Here is a 15,551-nt window from a genome sequence, read left to right as displayed (position 1 = left end):
ACTCCTGGATTTATTGCCAGGCAGTGCTTGCTGGCATTCTTTGCAATGGGGCTGAGGAATGCTCCATTACAGCAGTCCACAAATTCACCCACTCTCATGTGTTGCAGCCCACGGGTCATAGTGAGTATTGTGGGCTTGTTGGCAGTTTTCAGGGGAAGACAACAGGAGCTACACATTGCCAGCTTAAAAATATGTTTCTCATGGAGGCTAGAATTAGATTAATGATGAATGTTAGTAGTCCTACAAAAAAATGGAAAAAAAACCAGCACAGGTATGCACAGAATACCGGACAGTCATGTTTAGTCAGCAAAGTTGGAAATGGTTAAATGTGACTTTTCAAATCTTTTTCTTAGCCAGTAGGTAAACATTCAGTTTGGAGTACGTTTGCTGTATTACTGGGTTTTCCTAGGCAGATTTGTTGTAAATGGAAGATGCTGTATGGATGCAGTTTCACTAGGAGAGAGCTATGTAAACAGGAGAACGTTCTATCTGTGGTAGTTTCTGACACGGTGGTTATTGGAAATTTTGCTCAGTGGCATAAAACGTAGTTATACTGTTAAGCTGTATATACCTGAAACTTAAAAATGGTGCAGTGTGTGTACTCGTATTGCATGTAGCTGCCCAGAGAGAAGAGCATGTAAGAATTTTGAACTGTTTCTTACCTCTGAAAATATTTTTTAATATTTTATTTGTTATTATTCTTATCCACCGTGGAACAAAAGACTGCTGTGTGGAGTTACACAGGCCAGACTGACTAGAAACAAGTCAGGTAGCAGCTTTAGAAAACATGTAGCTAAGGGACGAGAATAGTTTGCAGCTCAGAATACTGCTTTGAAAAAAACAGCAGCTGTACTTTTTGTGTACTGTGCTTCCATAGAGATGTGGCTGTACATAAACAGGCCAATGTTTTCAAACAGCTGCCAAATTCTCAGCTTTTAAATGTATGTTTTGAGCACCTGATTTTCAGTGTACTGAGCTGCCATAATTCTAACTGTTACAGGGAATTGCATTTTCTCAAGATTATAAATCCTGTTGAAATTCAACAGTGATTATCCTTGAAGAAGATAGAATTGTTTAGTTTGCAGCAATCGCTCATTTTATTTCTCTTCTACCTGATATGTGGGTATGAAAAAAACAGAATCAGCTGTCCCCTCTCTGTGTTGTTGCTGATAGCTCTGCAAATACGAGGCTTGCAGTGAGAGGTGTGGTTGCACATCATGGCCTGATCTGATCCAGCAACTGTTGTTAAAGATCAGGCATGCTCTCTCTTTGTGCTTCTTTCCTTTCCTGCCAGCCACGTGGATGCCAGCCTTCCTTCCTTTTTGCTGCCCTTCAGTGAGTCCGTTCAGCTATCTCAAGCTATTTACATTTTTCTTGTGTTATGTTTCTACCAGTTTAATGAGCCGGATTGTTTCACTGAGTCTGTGTCTATACTAGGTAATAAAATATGCTGGGGATTGTTCTCTGGACCCAGAGCGAAGTGGCAATACCGCACACACCTAGCAGCCTTCCTCCCAGAACAGATAGCTGTTTCCTTAACCAGGTCTTTGGCTGGGAGAATACCAAGCTGATGTGGGCCAAAATGGTGTCAGAGAGAACGCTAACACATATGGCTCAAGCCTGAGCTCTGACCCTGGTTTATTTACTCTTATAGATGTGGCCAGAGAGGTCAGACAGTGTGGGAGCCAGCCCAAAGGTAGGCTGGAGCTGCGTGGCTGGAAATGAAGAGGGGAAAGCGAAGGCGCAGGACTGACAATATCAGAGCTATGGCAGGGATATCCTTTTGATGTCATGGAGCTATTAGTTACTTAAGCTGGCTGTACCCTTAATGCAACTTGATTTTGCAACCCGAAACTTCTGTGTGGCTCTGCAGAGGGCTGTGAGTGCTGTCCCCCTTGTAACTGCTTTCTCAAAGTTCTGTTCTGTCAGCTAAAATGTCTTACAAATTAAATTCAAACTGATATATGAAAGTATATGTGGGACTCTGTAAACAAAATTTCTTGTCCTGACTGTTTCGTTGGTCTGTTGGTTGTTTTTGTCTTTTTTTTCCCACCTTGCTGTAATTCAGTTTCTTCCTTGGTTTAAAAAAAAAAAAAAAGTGGGGAGGAGAGGTGGAGTAGCAGGCAGGCAGCAGTGGTGATACTATTGTTAATACAGTGCTGTTAAACCAGTGAGTAGATACCCTTTACATCATGTGAAGGATGAGCAGAGAGCTTAGATGTCAGGAAAATAATTGGTTATATTTTGATGTTTTTGATCATGCAGGAGTGTGAGGCTTGTGATCTCTATACTGTAGCAAGTGACCTGATTTAGAACTGTGAAGTCATGTGAACCAAGTATATCCTCTGACATGTCAGTAGCTTGGAAGCACAAGTACTTGATGTCCATTTGCCAAAAGATGTAGATTCATTGCATTCATACCTATTGCTAGGATTCCAGTCTGCAATGTTAATTCAATGTAAACTTTGTTTCTGCGTGATATATTTATCATGCAGAAAAGCTTCTTGTGGTAGGAATTTCTAAATTATTGGAACAAAACTGAAGACCTTTTTCTTGACAACAACAACAAAAAGTGAAAGAATTTTGATTCACATTCCACTCTGGGTGCTCTGAGTTGTGGCACGCCATTAAATCAAACTTAGTTTATTTTTAGCAGTTTTTTTTATTATTTAAATGTAATCATTGAGCAATGAGAGCATGTAAAAAATACTCTGAAGGAATGAGTAAAATTGTAATACACTGAAGAATAAGTAAACCAAGCAATTCCAGGTGCTGTTTATAGAAGGCGTTAGTCTACTGGTAGAAGAGTACAAAAGCTACCTCATTGGGATTACTTAATTAATTTCCAGAAGAAAGAACCTTAATCTGTAATAACTTGTCTGAAGGTCAGTCTCTTTTATTGGATGTAAATCTTACTAAGCTGAATTTAGGTTATCAAATACGCTTTGCTAGTCTGTCTGGGCAGGGGAATGAAGTTTATCAGTGAAATAAAACCACAGAAAATGCACAGTGGTGTTCTTTTCCACTAAGAAGGCGAATTCAGGCTTCTTGAATCTCTTCCAGAAACAGATGTAAATTCCACTGTAGCTTTTTAAATAGTGAATAATCATGGTCTGTTACGTTTGATGATGAATCATGCAGGGGGTTGCAGATGGTGAGAAGAGTGCAGCTGTGCAGATACTAGAGGAGCTGAGATAGAAGACTAGAGGACCCGAGGGGATGAAGGAGGTGATTTGAGGGTGGGTTGACACAGCTTATGAAAGAGAAGGATAAGACAGCTGAAAGACTATTGAAGCTGAGCATGCTGGGGTAAAGCCAAAAACTGAAACCTGAGATTTGGGGATGGGGAGAGTGCTGGAAACTGAAAAGGATGTATACTTGAGGCAAAAAAGATTTTTCTTGTTGTTGATCTCTGAATCAGAAGTTGCAGCATTAGATATCAAAGTAACTTTGCTTTTGTCCCAGGCCAAAACAAGGAGACCAACCCTAGATGGAAGTTTAAGCAGTAGATGAAAAGAGGAAACTGAAGGGCTTCATGTACCTTTTAAAGGAATGCTGGTCATAAGTAGGAGAGCTATTGTATTTACACATACAGATACAAAGTCGTGTTTGTTTTTTTTTTTTGTTTTGATTTTTGAGGATGGGGCTTGTGTAATGAAATCAGAATTGCAAAATTTGGGAATTCACCAGGTGGAGAAGTTTTATCTGACTAGGTGCTCCTAAAGAAGGGGGATTGCAGGTCCCAGGTTGTGGTTGAAGGACAGTGAAGATTCAAGTGAAGCTTTGCATAATCTCAGTGATAAAAGGAATGATCTTAAACCAATATTCTAGAAAATCCAAACCATCTTTCACCTGTCTGCATTGAGTAATTTTAATTGAATCCATCTCTCTCTCTCGATTAAAAAGTATTGTTCTAAGACAATAGCTCTTTTCTTTATTCAGGAAAGATGTTGCCATTAGAATCTCCGTAAGAACTACTATTTTTGCCTACAGGTCAGAAGTCCTCAGCCAAAGTGAATATTTAACCACTATTTCAAGGACAGCCAATTGTCTTTTTCTTAATAAAGTATGCAATTAGGAGTCAAAGTGAGGGATCCTGGAAACCTAGAAGAATACTTCAAGTACTAACATAACTTCAGGCATCCATTTGTGTATTCTACAAACCTTAGTAAGTGCAAAAGAAGAGTTATGCTCATAAACTGATGTATTGATAACTGTCTTCAGAATTACTTTCTCATCTCCTTTAGTCTTACTACTTCAAAAAGTCAGGTATATGCAGTACGGTCTGCCTTCCTCTTCCAATAACTTTGAACCTGCAAGTCTTGCCAAATTTGACAGAGGAGTGGTGGTTTCAAAGGTATTGGAGTCGCATATTTTTTTTGGAAGTTGGTAACTTGACAGAAGGAGGGAAAACACATTATTGACCCAGCTGAGGAAATGACGCAATAAGAATTCAACAATTCTCTGTTCTATTTGGCCTGTTAATTGCCAATCAGCACAGGAACACTGGTTGCAACATGCAGCTCTGAGCCAGCTTACAGCGTGTGCACACTGTTTGCCCAGTCAGTAGTTCAGGGACGTGTGGGGAGAGGGAAGTATTGTGAGGAAGGGAAAGATCAGGGAGTCACGATAGGATGACGTGGGGTTGCAATGGTATGAAAATGTTAGGTCTTGGGAAGCAAATCAATAGAAATTAAGGTGTCTTATTTCTTCTAACAGCAGTTACCCCTTTTCCACTGTTTTAATGTTACTGACAGTGAATACCAATATGAATTCTACCTTCCATATTTAGTTACTGTCACAACGTAATGCTGTCACGTTTTTATTACGTTGTTTAAACTCAGTTATATACAACTTCAAAAATCTCTTTACGAAGTAACAAAACTACTTGGTATCCTTAAAGTATTGTAGATTGTGTTGCAGAATTTGAGGCCTAGCATTTGTGTTCAGTTGAAGTATTTTTGTTGTAGGAACATTGCTTTGCTTTGAAGAATAAGCAAGGATGAAATCATACAGGAATAATAAGTATGCTCACAAAACAAATGATGAGTTAACTATTTCTCAGCCTTTGTTTTACTATGAACTTATACTTAAGGCAGGTATTTCTATTTACAAGACACCAAGAATTCTTAGAGTATGTTATTACCAGTCCTGCCAGGAAGAAATTATTGACAATATATACCAATTGCTACCACACATAAGGGTCTGAGGAGATAAAACAAATACAATTCTTTTATCCGACTTTATAAGAACACATTTTAAGACATCCATGCATATACATGAACCCTAAAGATTGTTGCAATGTTATTGGAGGTTTAGGAATTGTTTCTCACTAAATCATCTAAGTCTTTGCTTGATTCCATAAGTTAACGGCAATTGATTTTTTATTTCTTTTTATAAATATAGTCTGTCTAAAGTCTCACATTTGTTAGTAAGAGCTGCTAGACATCTTTGCTTGTAAAAGTTATGATGTCCTTTTGAATAGGACAATGATTTGTTGTGATTTTTTTTTTTTTAAATCAAGCACAGGAACAAGTAAAATTTCTGAGTTATAGGTGTTTATGTAACAGCATCATCAATATGTTTAATGGAAAATGACCAAAAAACCTGCCTGGCACTTCTTCTATATGTATCAGATTATAATTTTAATGGACAATATTGTTTGCACAGATGTCTTTAGTGTTTCACCCTCTGAAGTTTATTTTTACCATATGTAATAAAAATATATTCTGCAGGAAACTTAGCAATAGACTTACATTTTATTTACTCAAAATTTGATTATATTGTAGATAATCATTTAGTCACCACATTAAAATGCAATTTGTATTTGCCTTTTACCCTCAGATATCTTTATCCTTCAACAAAGGAAATCTCTGTAGAATGTCAGGGTATGGTTAGAAAATTGTAGAGAAGTCACTTTGCATAATCTGAGATGCATTACTCATGCATGTAAGGGAACAATTACAACATTTCAATTTAGTCTCAATGATCTTGTTTCCCAGTGAGCAGCATGTTAAGACAGATGTGTAGGCTGTTGGTAAATGCTGTACACATAGGAACCAACTTTGACTTAACCACTAAAACTTACTTTTACATACTATTTTTAGAAAAGAGCATCGATAATGGTTTTATGACATCTAATATGTTCATGCAGTTCATAAGACTTTTTTTTTTTTTTTTAACTTCTCTTAATTCTGGACATACTATGCAAGTAGGTGTACCCTCAGTTTGAGCACACTGACTTGGGAAGTCCAGGTGTTCCTAGCTGTTAACTGATTCAAAATACTGGCTTAGGTAGTTAGCTTGTCAGATGTTTGGACAGTAATGCAAAACTTAAAAAAGCCAGATGACTTCCAAAAATGAATAAGGAGTTTGGGGACAGATGGGCAAAGTAAAAGAGCTTTGAGTTCATTAACGTGGTAATAAAAATATAGCAAGTACTCAAATGACACATTTGTATGAACGTGACCTTGGTCTTGGATCAAATAGCAAATACATAAACGTTATGTTTGTCTGAATGTGACCTTGCATTGGTTCAAATATCAATCATAAATCTAATCCTAGATTTGAATGTACATGTACAAAAAATGGCCTCTTAAATGATGTGTCGTATCTTTGGTTCTCAGTAGTCATGGTCTTCACATGTTCAGCAAACACAAAAAGCACCTTTGTGCAAAACACTAAATTATTTTAGCTGCATTGCCTACAAGATGCTGTCAATGAATGATTTAGAATCTGTTAAAGCTTGAAGCGCAAATTGCTATGACTGCTATGATTAACATGTATAATCATTTGAATCTCGTTCAAGTATGGAATAATTTGAGTAGAATATAACAGGGACCTGAAGAGACATGGACACTGAAACAGCATTGAATAAAGAGCAAAGCCAGTGATTGTCTGGAGAGAGGAAAAGAAAAAAAGGTAGAGTGTGCTGCAAGCATAGATGTATATATAACAGTGAAGTGGGGGTTTTATTAGAAACTGTGATGAGCTGTAAGAAGTAGTTGTGGGGACTTGAAAGAGAGCACGTATCAGAGAACACCACGTTCTCTGTAACATAGTGATTACTAAGATGTTGCAGTGGGTTTCTTGAAGCACATTCCTGTTGTTTTTTTGATTCTTGTATTAATAAAATATACTTATGTCTGTATTGAAGCCTCAAAAATATGGGATGTTATTAATTCCAATCTGAATAATTGCTTTCATGGCAAATTGAATGAACTTCCCACATACTGTTGTCTAGGCTGTTTTTTGTTTTTTTAATGTCATGTTAATTATAGTATGCCTATTCTATAATTTTAAGCATGTAGTCAATTCTCAACTATGTGTCAGTGCTCATTATTTTCTGTAAAAGTGGAACCAGAACCAGGATAAATAGAGAAAGGCAAAAAATCACAAATTGCCATTTTTTCAGGATTTCTGGGCATCTTGACAGCAAAAGTCAAAGGAAGACGAAAGATTTTTCCACAAAGTTTCCCCCTTATGACTTTGCTGGTACTTACCTGTTTTAGAGTCAGGAATTATCTATAGATCAGACTGGGTTGTACTGCAATTAAAAACTAAAGCAAAGACCCCATCAAAGCACTTTTTGAAGAAAATAGTAAAGTGAAGGTTAACAGTCTTGCTTACCAATAGTCCTGATATAATATTCTGTAGTTTGTTGACTTGTACTGAATTCATGACTAGTCAAGTCTTAGAAGAATTTAAAGGATTCAGCAGACATAGATTTAAAAGAGAGATTTAAATGCTTTACTTTGGCATATAGCTACTTCTGATATAAGTTTCTGCTTAGCCTTCACTAGGGATGAAAAGTAAAGTCTGATCTTTGTATTCCCAGTTACAGAAATGAGTGAGGTATTCACCTTTTGGATACGAAAATTCACATTTAGAGGAGGAAAAAACAAAGCAAAATCTCTGAATGTCATGTTGGTATTCCATATAAAAATGCAGATGTGAATCTGTTTGAGCTTTGTGTCAGTTCAAGCAACAACACAATCTCCGTTCTTTAAAGAAATGAACTAAGAAAAATGGAATTTTTGTTTTATCAGAAGGACCTTGGTGCAAATTTGAGTACTGTCATATTTGATATATCTGATGTCCATTTATGTGGAAGAAAACAAGTATGGCTTCAGATAAATGTGATAGACCTTGAGGTGATAGACCTGTAAGTCTTGTCTCTGGAGCCTGAAGACAAAGTTGCAAAACCTTTATGTCCTGTTGCTGACAAAGTCAAATCTGGCTCCTGTTGTTCAAGGGGTTAGCAGTGGCTAATTTAAAGACAGACTTCAGATCTCATCATACTGATAACTTGGAGCTGTGGTATTTCTGTACAGTATAAGTCAAGATCTGTCTGCTAGAGGTTGACTAGGCTAATGTTGTGGATCAAATACAAAATTCAGATGAAATGTATTTCCTGGTCTAATATTTAGTCAGTGTAGGTGTCATATATGTAAATGTAAAGTGTTCTCAACTGAGTTCCTATTTCCCCTGTTCTTGAGGGGCTTGTTGAATTTAAAATTTCCCGTTAGGAAGCCATTTGATAAGATGTTATTTTATTTTTTCTTTGAGCTAGATTACATCTTTCAGAGTTTCTAGCACTGGAACTATTCTTTTTTTCTTTTTTTTTTTTTTTTCTTCTTCAGGAGTGGGAGGCCTGGAGTGTTGTTGTTTCAGCTGAGAGTAAATGCCTGTATCTTCCATTTACTGGATTTCTGAGAGATTTTTACTGTTGGAAGAATGATGAATAACTGGGATGTGCATGAGCTCCCCAGCCTATAGGGAAGTCCTATGGCCATATCAAAAGATGATACTGCTTAGTCTAATACAGAGGCTGTCTGATCTGTAGAGCAATTTTCTGCTCCCAACAGCCACTTAAGTGGCAGGGCTTCTTTACTTCAGGCAATGCAAGAGCCTAATTTAGAAGCCTAGACTGTTGATACAGTCATTGGATTCTTCGGAGAGGATTCAGTCTGCACATCCACAAATACATTTGTTGGCTGTGCAGCACATGTGTCCCTCTCCCCAACTGCTTTTTCTCCTCCCTGTGTTGAGCCAGCACAAATATTTGTAAGGCTTTGCAGTGAACTGAATCGGGGAAGTGATCTGGTTGAAAAGTCCTGCTTTTAAATTTGTAATTGTGGTCTCAAAGACCAGTCACACTCTGGAAAGTCCATTGAGTTCTGCATTACTCAGATGTGTAAGTGAGGTGCTTGACGTGAGGTGAGATGCCTGTTTGCTGAAAATTAATTCCTGCTTTGTATTTTTATTTCTCCCTTAGTAATTGCTTCTGTCCTGTGAGAGGGTATTCAATTTGGAAGAAATAGTTTAATTACCTCCTGGACAGTGCTGTTGCTGTTCTGTTACTAGTCACTTCTTGAATAGCAATCTTGACAAAACCAAAAAATTGTTGCAACTACTTTATATAAAATGAATGTGTTACATAACTTAAAAAATCTGAGGAAATAATGAATATATAAACATGAAGGTACAGAAAGCTGCTAAATGGTTTTAAAGCAGAAATGTTGCATTAAAAAGGGAGATGAGTTGCCCTGTTCAAAGACATTTATCCTTCTCTAATATATTCTAGGCAATGAGATTCCACTTCAGAGAGGCAGGACCCATGAAGTAGCTTCTGCCCTTTGCCACTAAATCTTGGAAAGAAGCTACAGGGAGATGCCAACAGGGATTGAAGCTGGCTCAGTAAATGCAAAGTAGTTGTATAGTGACCACTAAGGATTATGTCATTGGCCTCTGTATTTTTTCAATCTGCCTACCCCCCCCCACCAGCCTTGCTGATTAGTCACTTTTTTCCTGCCTCTTTCTGTATAGGGTCTGCCCAAATTTTAATAGCTGAGCAGTGTTAAGGAATTTTTTCCATAGGTATTTTAGGCTTTTTGGTCTTTAAAGGTTATGATATTGCTGCAAATGCTAAATTTTGAACTGTGCCTCTGTATATACTGCACTTATAAGTGATTCAAAGTTCTCTTTTATAAGGAGATATGGTAGTATTTTATTTAGCGGTCCAGGATGACTTTGAATGTTTTGCCTTTAACTGAGTGTTTTTATAATCGTACAGGTTGAGGCTTTAGATTTTTGCTTGGGAGGGACATAAATGTTAAACAGAGGGACATAAATGTTAAACAGATGTTCCTAGAGCCTTAAACTTCTATTAATATTCTGCATTGTGGCTCCTATGCACTTGGATATTAGGTAAGGAATCTTTCATGTTTAGTATGGCTACCTGTTTGACAACCCTTGTTAGTTTTCTTTACAGAGTTTGTATCCTGTTATGTTTTACTGTTGGTAATACTCTTTTTGCCAAATTAGAGGTGTTGCTTATTTTAATATCTCCTTATATATATTCTTATTTTTTAAGTGGTTTGTACCAGGAAAAGTGTGGATTTGTAGCACTGTTATGTAAATGTTGTTTTATAGTTTTAAACTATAAAACTTTAAAGACATTATAGAAATGTCTTAAGACATTTCCTTACTATTTCAAAGTAAAAATAACTGAATAACAATATGGTTACATGTTAAGAACTGAGGATTTTTATTTATTTTTTTTTTAACTGGTGGGAACCTGCATCTGCATGCCAAATATCATGTATATTGCATGATAAGAGTTTCTGGCAACATTGTTGTACCTTGCTACAGAGTTGGAAAACTTCTGATCTGCATATGTCACAAAATAGATTTAATTTTAAAATCTCAACACTTTGCCTAAATAAGTCATGTTGGCTTTATCAGTAAATTTTTTCCAGTCGTGGTGGGCTAATAGCTGGTGCTGCACCATAGAAGTATTGTGTATTTCCCTGACAGCCTGATAGAGTACATCTAGTTAAAGAATGCTTCTGCTTAATGTAATGTGCAGTCAGTTGCTCATGTGGTTTTGTTCACACCTAACCTGTCATTAGTCAGCACTGCTTGTGTGCATCTTCTTACTGTTGACTCGCTTGTGCAGCATGTTAATTCATCTGTTTTAGTCCTGTCTTTACAAGTGTTTGCTTCTGGTGTTGGCAAATTACTTGTATGGAAAAGTTGATAAAGATTGCTAATTTTCAGTAAGAAAATCTTGCCTTTCCTCTCTCTTTTTGGATCACGTCTTTTAAAATTCAGCAGGACAGAAAATCCTGGGACCAAAGAAACACTGCTGCCTGGCTCAGTAAGTTCTGCTCGGGTTTGGCTGAGTAATACAAAAACAAACAAATACTCCCATATTGTTTTTACCACTTTTAGTATCAATCAGCAAAATATTTGAAGTGTGTCAGAGCTTCAACAACACTTCCCATGTAAGATTAGAAGTGTGTTATCTCTGCATCTCCTGGTGCAATTACAGAAGTGTTTTCAGGGGAGGAAAGTAAAACTCATCGTGCTTCCCACTTCTGTAAGCCAGTAGACTTGTCTCTGTGGCCTCTGCTCCTCCTTCAAGAACTCTCTACTGTTTCTTCAGTTCTACAAGTATACTTACAGATCAGAGAAGGAGGATTTTCTTTTCTCCCACTTTTCCTAAGCAAACAATTTTTCCCTTTTGATTGACCAACAAATTAACAGCTTTTTTTTTTAATGCTGCAGACTAATATAGACTGTGTTGTCCTATGAGCTGTATAATTCCACTTCTGCTTAATACATTGCCCAGTTGTAAGGGTAATGATTTGGGGAAAGAACACTGTGCAGTATATAAGTACATTCTGTTACTGTGCCTAAAAAACCTGAGGTTGGATAGACTTTTTTATTTTGTAACTTATAAGAGCTTAACTTTGCAATTTTAGTATTATTTTTGAAAATTAAAGTATGTGAATTTTGATTTAATTTAAAGGCAAGGATGCTTGTAAGTTGTGTGTGATATCTTGGAGTACAACTGTATAAAAGGGAAAAAAACATAGTTTCTCTGTGTGTGTGCACATGCGCGCGTGCAAATGGCAGCCTTGATGAAGAGGTGGCACATGAAAAATTTTCATTTGTTGTAAATTGTCTTATGTTCTTAATGCTATGGAAAATACAAAATATTACTGGTGTGGATGGTTACAAAGTATCAAAACTATTAAATGTCAGAGGATAAAGGAGAAAACATACATCCTTTCCCAGATAGGAGGTGGGACTTAATACTTTCAGGTGCCAAAATTTATTTTCAGTTGATGATTTTTATGTGTTGAAGCAGGATATTGGAAATATCCTTCAGCTTATTTATTTGTTGTCTTCCTATTCACCTAAGTTTTCTAAAAGCATCTACTATACCCGCTAGTTCTAAATGTTCTGTATTCAGCTACAACATTCTCAGTGACCTGAAGGTAATGATTGTTTCAACTTTAACCTTGATATTTGCAAGCAAGCCCTTTAAACGATCAATTTGTTTATGCAGTAAATCCAGACTTTGTTACTGTTTCTCAGAGACCTTTGCATCTCAAAGATCTGTCTCCTTACAGGGATTATCCTTAGTTTGGCAAGTATTAAATGTGAAACAGCCAGGGGTTTAGTCTCCCACCATCCCTTTCCAAAATGAAGCAAATTACTGATTGTTACATGAATAGGCATTTTTCTTTGATAATCTGCCTGTGATTTCTTTAAAACCTGCCTCAAGTTTATAGGTAAGTTACTCATTGGTTATTTGCAATGTTGTGGTGGGAGAAGGGGACTTATTCAAAAAGCAGGCATATTGCAGAGATAATAGACTGTGAGAGAGCACCAGTAAAATCTGTTTATCTTTAAAACAATAATTATGTGAAACAGTGTTCTCATTTTTCTATGTCAGTCTTTCTTGTTTTCAGTTTCCTTTATGTGTGTTTGCATGCGGGTGTAGGAAAGGTGGCATGGAGACTAGAATATTGTATGGGACACTGAGAAAATCCTCTGACAATGTCCCAAGCACAGGATTTTTCTGAAGTCTTCAGAATAAGAAGAAATGTTGACTTATACAGGCATGTGAGTGGACACTGCAGCTACCTCCAACTACTCTTGTAACATGTAAAGCTTTTCTTGTAAAGCAAAGTACTCTCTGAGAATGTTATTTAAATAAACTTTGTACTCATTACTCTTTTTACTGCGGAGGTTTTATTTTCATATGAACTGTATCAATGCGTATTAAGTGAAAGCTGCCAATGAAAGCATATGCATGTATAAACATGCACAAGTACAGAGAAGACAAAATGCAAGGAGTTCATTGCATGAATACTAGGTGGTTTACATTAATGTCTTGTTTCTGTGCTTCTGAAAAAAAAGATAAAAAAAAATATATATTTTTTTTTCAGTAATGGAAAGGTTAGTATGTTTTGTCTTCAGAAATGGTTATGTAAGAGCTGTGCTCACTAAAGTAGCTAGTTAACCATTGACATGAGCCATAATGATTAAGCAGCTGTAATTTACTGGTAGTGTTTGAAAGTACAAAAGGGTATGTCATTTAATAGTTAAAAACAAAAACTACTTGATTTATATTTTACTAGCTGTTGAGCTGTTATATAAATTCAGCTAAACAGTCTGGTGAATTTTAAATATTTACTGCAAATGTGGAGAAGTATGACGCAATTTGGACAAAACTGATTGTGCTGTTGAAAACGCTGTTGCCATGTTCAGAGTTCAGCTATCAAGTCTTTTCATTGCTTTCTTGTCAAATAAGGCCTACTTTATTGAAAGGTGAACTTCAGTGTTCACTTAATCTTTTAAAAATACTTGTGCTGGACTAAGAGGTTGCGCTTGTAGAGGCGGGTGTGATTCAGCAGGTAGCTTCAAGTAACACCGGGCTGGCTACCCAGAGCCTGGTGCTTCCTGAAACTTCCCCAGCGATACTGGGATACTCTTGCTACACGTCCACAGAGGAACATCATGTTTCTGTGCCATGAGCAATGCCGTTACACTCAGCACACTGGAGGAGCAGTGCTGATCATAATCTCTGCCATTCCTTTCTTCCTTTTTCTATTGATGGCTCCTTAGGGAGACAAATTTGGTAGTCCACTTTGGATTGCCAGAGAACAGTTGCTAGTATTCTCAGCTACCATTATAAAAATGATATACATCAAGGTTTGTTTTTTTTACTCCTTTCCCTCAAAACAATTTACAGCGATAGTAATTTAACTTTGGTTTCACAAATAAATGCATAAGTGATTTCTTGTTTCTCCACTGAAGTCTGACATCTTCCAGTTAAATCTGGGGAGAGTAAGATGTGTAATAAATGCTGGTGGCACCAGATTTGGACAGTGCTAGATAACTAACAGCAAACTGCAGAGTTAGTTCCAGGTTTTATGGAGATGGTTCATGCTGCCTCAAGAGAGAAATTGTAGAAATATATTCACAGTTAAAGGTACTGGCAGAGAATAACAAACAATGTTAACCAGAAATGTTTGCTGTTGCTTCTTTTTCTTACTTTGTCAAAGTAGTGCTTTGTAACAGCCTTTGCATCTCCAAAGTTATTTTGCAGCTTAAGTCTTCATGAGATTGGAAGCATTGGTCTGAATCCATGCAGATGGTTTAGCAATAAAATCTTTGTCAGATAATCAATTTGCACAATAATCTGTGGCATTTTCTTTTGATGTGTGACCATATGCTCCTAAAATGTTAGGCTAATGTTAGGCTAGGGAGTGTTTTATTTAGTGTCATCATTCATACAATTTCTGAGCCTTTTTTTTTTTTTTTTTCCAGAAATAACTATGGTCATGTATGTTGGAGTGATTTTAATTTTGAGTCTTCTGTCAGCCTTATGAGTATCAAATGTAGATATTTGTTAATATTTTGTCATGTCACAAGCCAGTAGGATTTATAAGAGAAACAAAGGTAGTTCTTGGAGACAGGACAACCGTTGAGCTTTAAAAGAAAGAGATATTTGAAACTGATTTTACTAAATAGTCTCAAATTATGGAATTCATGTAGTGACTATAATGGATATCAATTACAGTTCAGTACTCTATGTGGAAGGAGTTATTCTGATTCAGTTTTCCAGTATAATGTCGTGTTCCAAAATAATTATCACAATCACAGTTTCTTGGATGTTCTTGAGGTTGAGATACAGATGAAAATCCTTGCATTGCTGATAAATATTCTAGTACAGTGCTGGCAATATCCTACTGAGTACTTAATATATCAAATTGGATAGTTAATTTACCTGTTATTTCTAAATACACTGAGCTGTGTATAGTGATAGAGTAGCAATGTGGCATATCCGAGTAAAATCAATAGTGACATACAGTGTTGTAACTGGGTTTACAAATCATGGATAAATTCCTATTAGTCTCCTAGATATTATTTGCTACCTTGTGATACAAAACACATTTGTATTTCCTACTGCTTCTTTGCTAATTTTTGAATGTTTAAATTAATGTAACTACCAGACACTGATTTAAAAGAGATGTTTTGTTGTTATTTCAATATTCCTCTGTAGTTCATCATGCAACCTGATAACACTTTGTTTAAAGTGGATTTTGCCAAAAACAGATATTTAAGAGGCACTTATTGCCAAGAAAATCCTCTTTATAGTCAAATTATTTTTCCATTTCTAGTTAAAGCTATCCTGTTTCAAATAACTTTTTTCTTCAGGGAGCCTGAATATAGTTTACAAATAGGAATTC

The 15,551-nt window shown here is 36.5% G+C and overlaps 1 protein-coding gene across 2 annotated transcripts in view; it reads left to right on the top strand.

Annotated features, from left to right (window-relative positions):
- Positions 1-15,551, top strand: part of PPARA (peroxisome proliferator activated receptor alpha) — a 42,552-nt gene that overhangs the window by 5,501 nt on the left and 21,500 nt on the right. Inside the window, exon 1 of one of the 2 annotated variants that reach the window (XM_040564499.1) lies at positions 3,136-3,239. The exons of the other annotated variant lie outside the window; for it this stretch is intronic. The gene's annotated coding sequence lies outside the window, so the exon portion shown is untranslated. Of the gene's footprint in view, positions 1-3,135; positions 3,240-15,551 lie in introns of those variants that run through there. 2 annotated transcript variants of the gene reach the window in all.

The sequence above is a fragment of the Cygnus olor genome, chromosome 1, assembly GCF_009769625.2.
Source record: "Cygnus olor isolate bCygOlo1 chromosome 1, bCygOlo1.pri.v2, whole genome shotgun sequence".
Classification (NCBI taxonomy): Eukaryota; Metazoa; Chordata; class Aves; order Anseriformes; family Anatidae; genus Cygnus; species Cygnus olor.
This window is presented reverse-complemented; position numbering and strand designations above follow the sequence as displayed.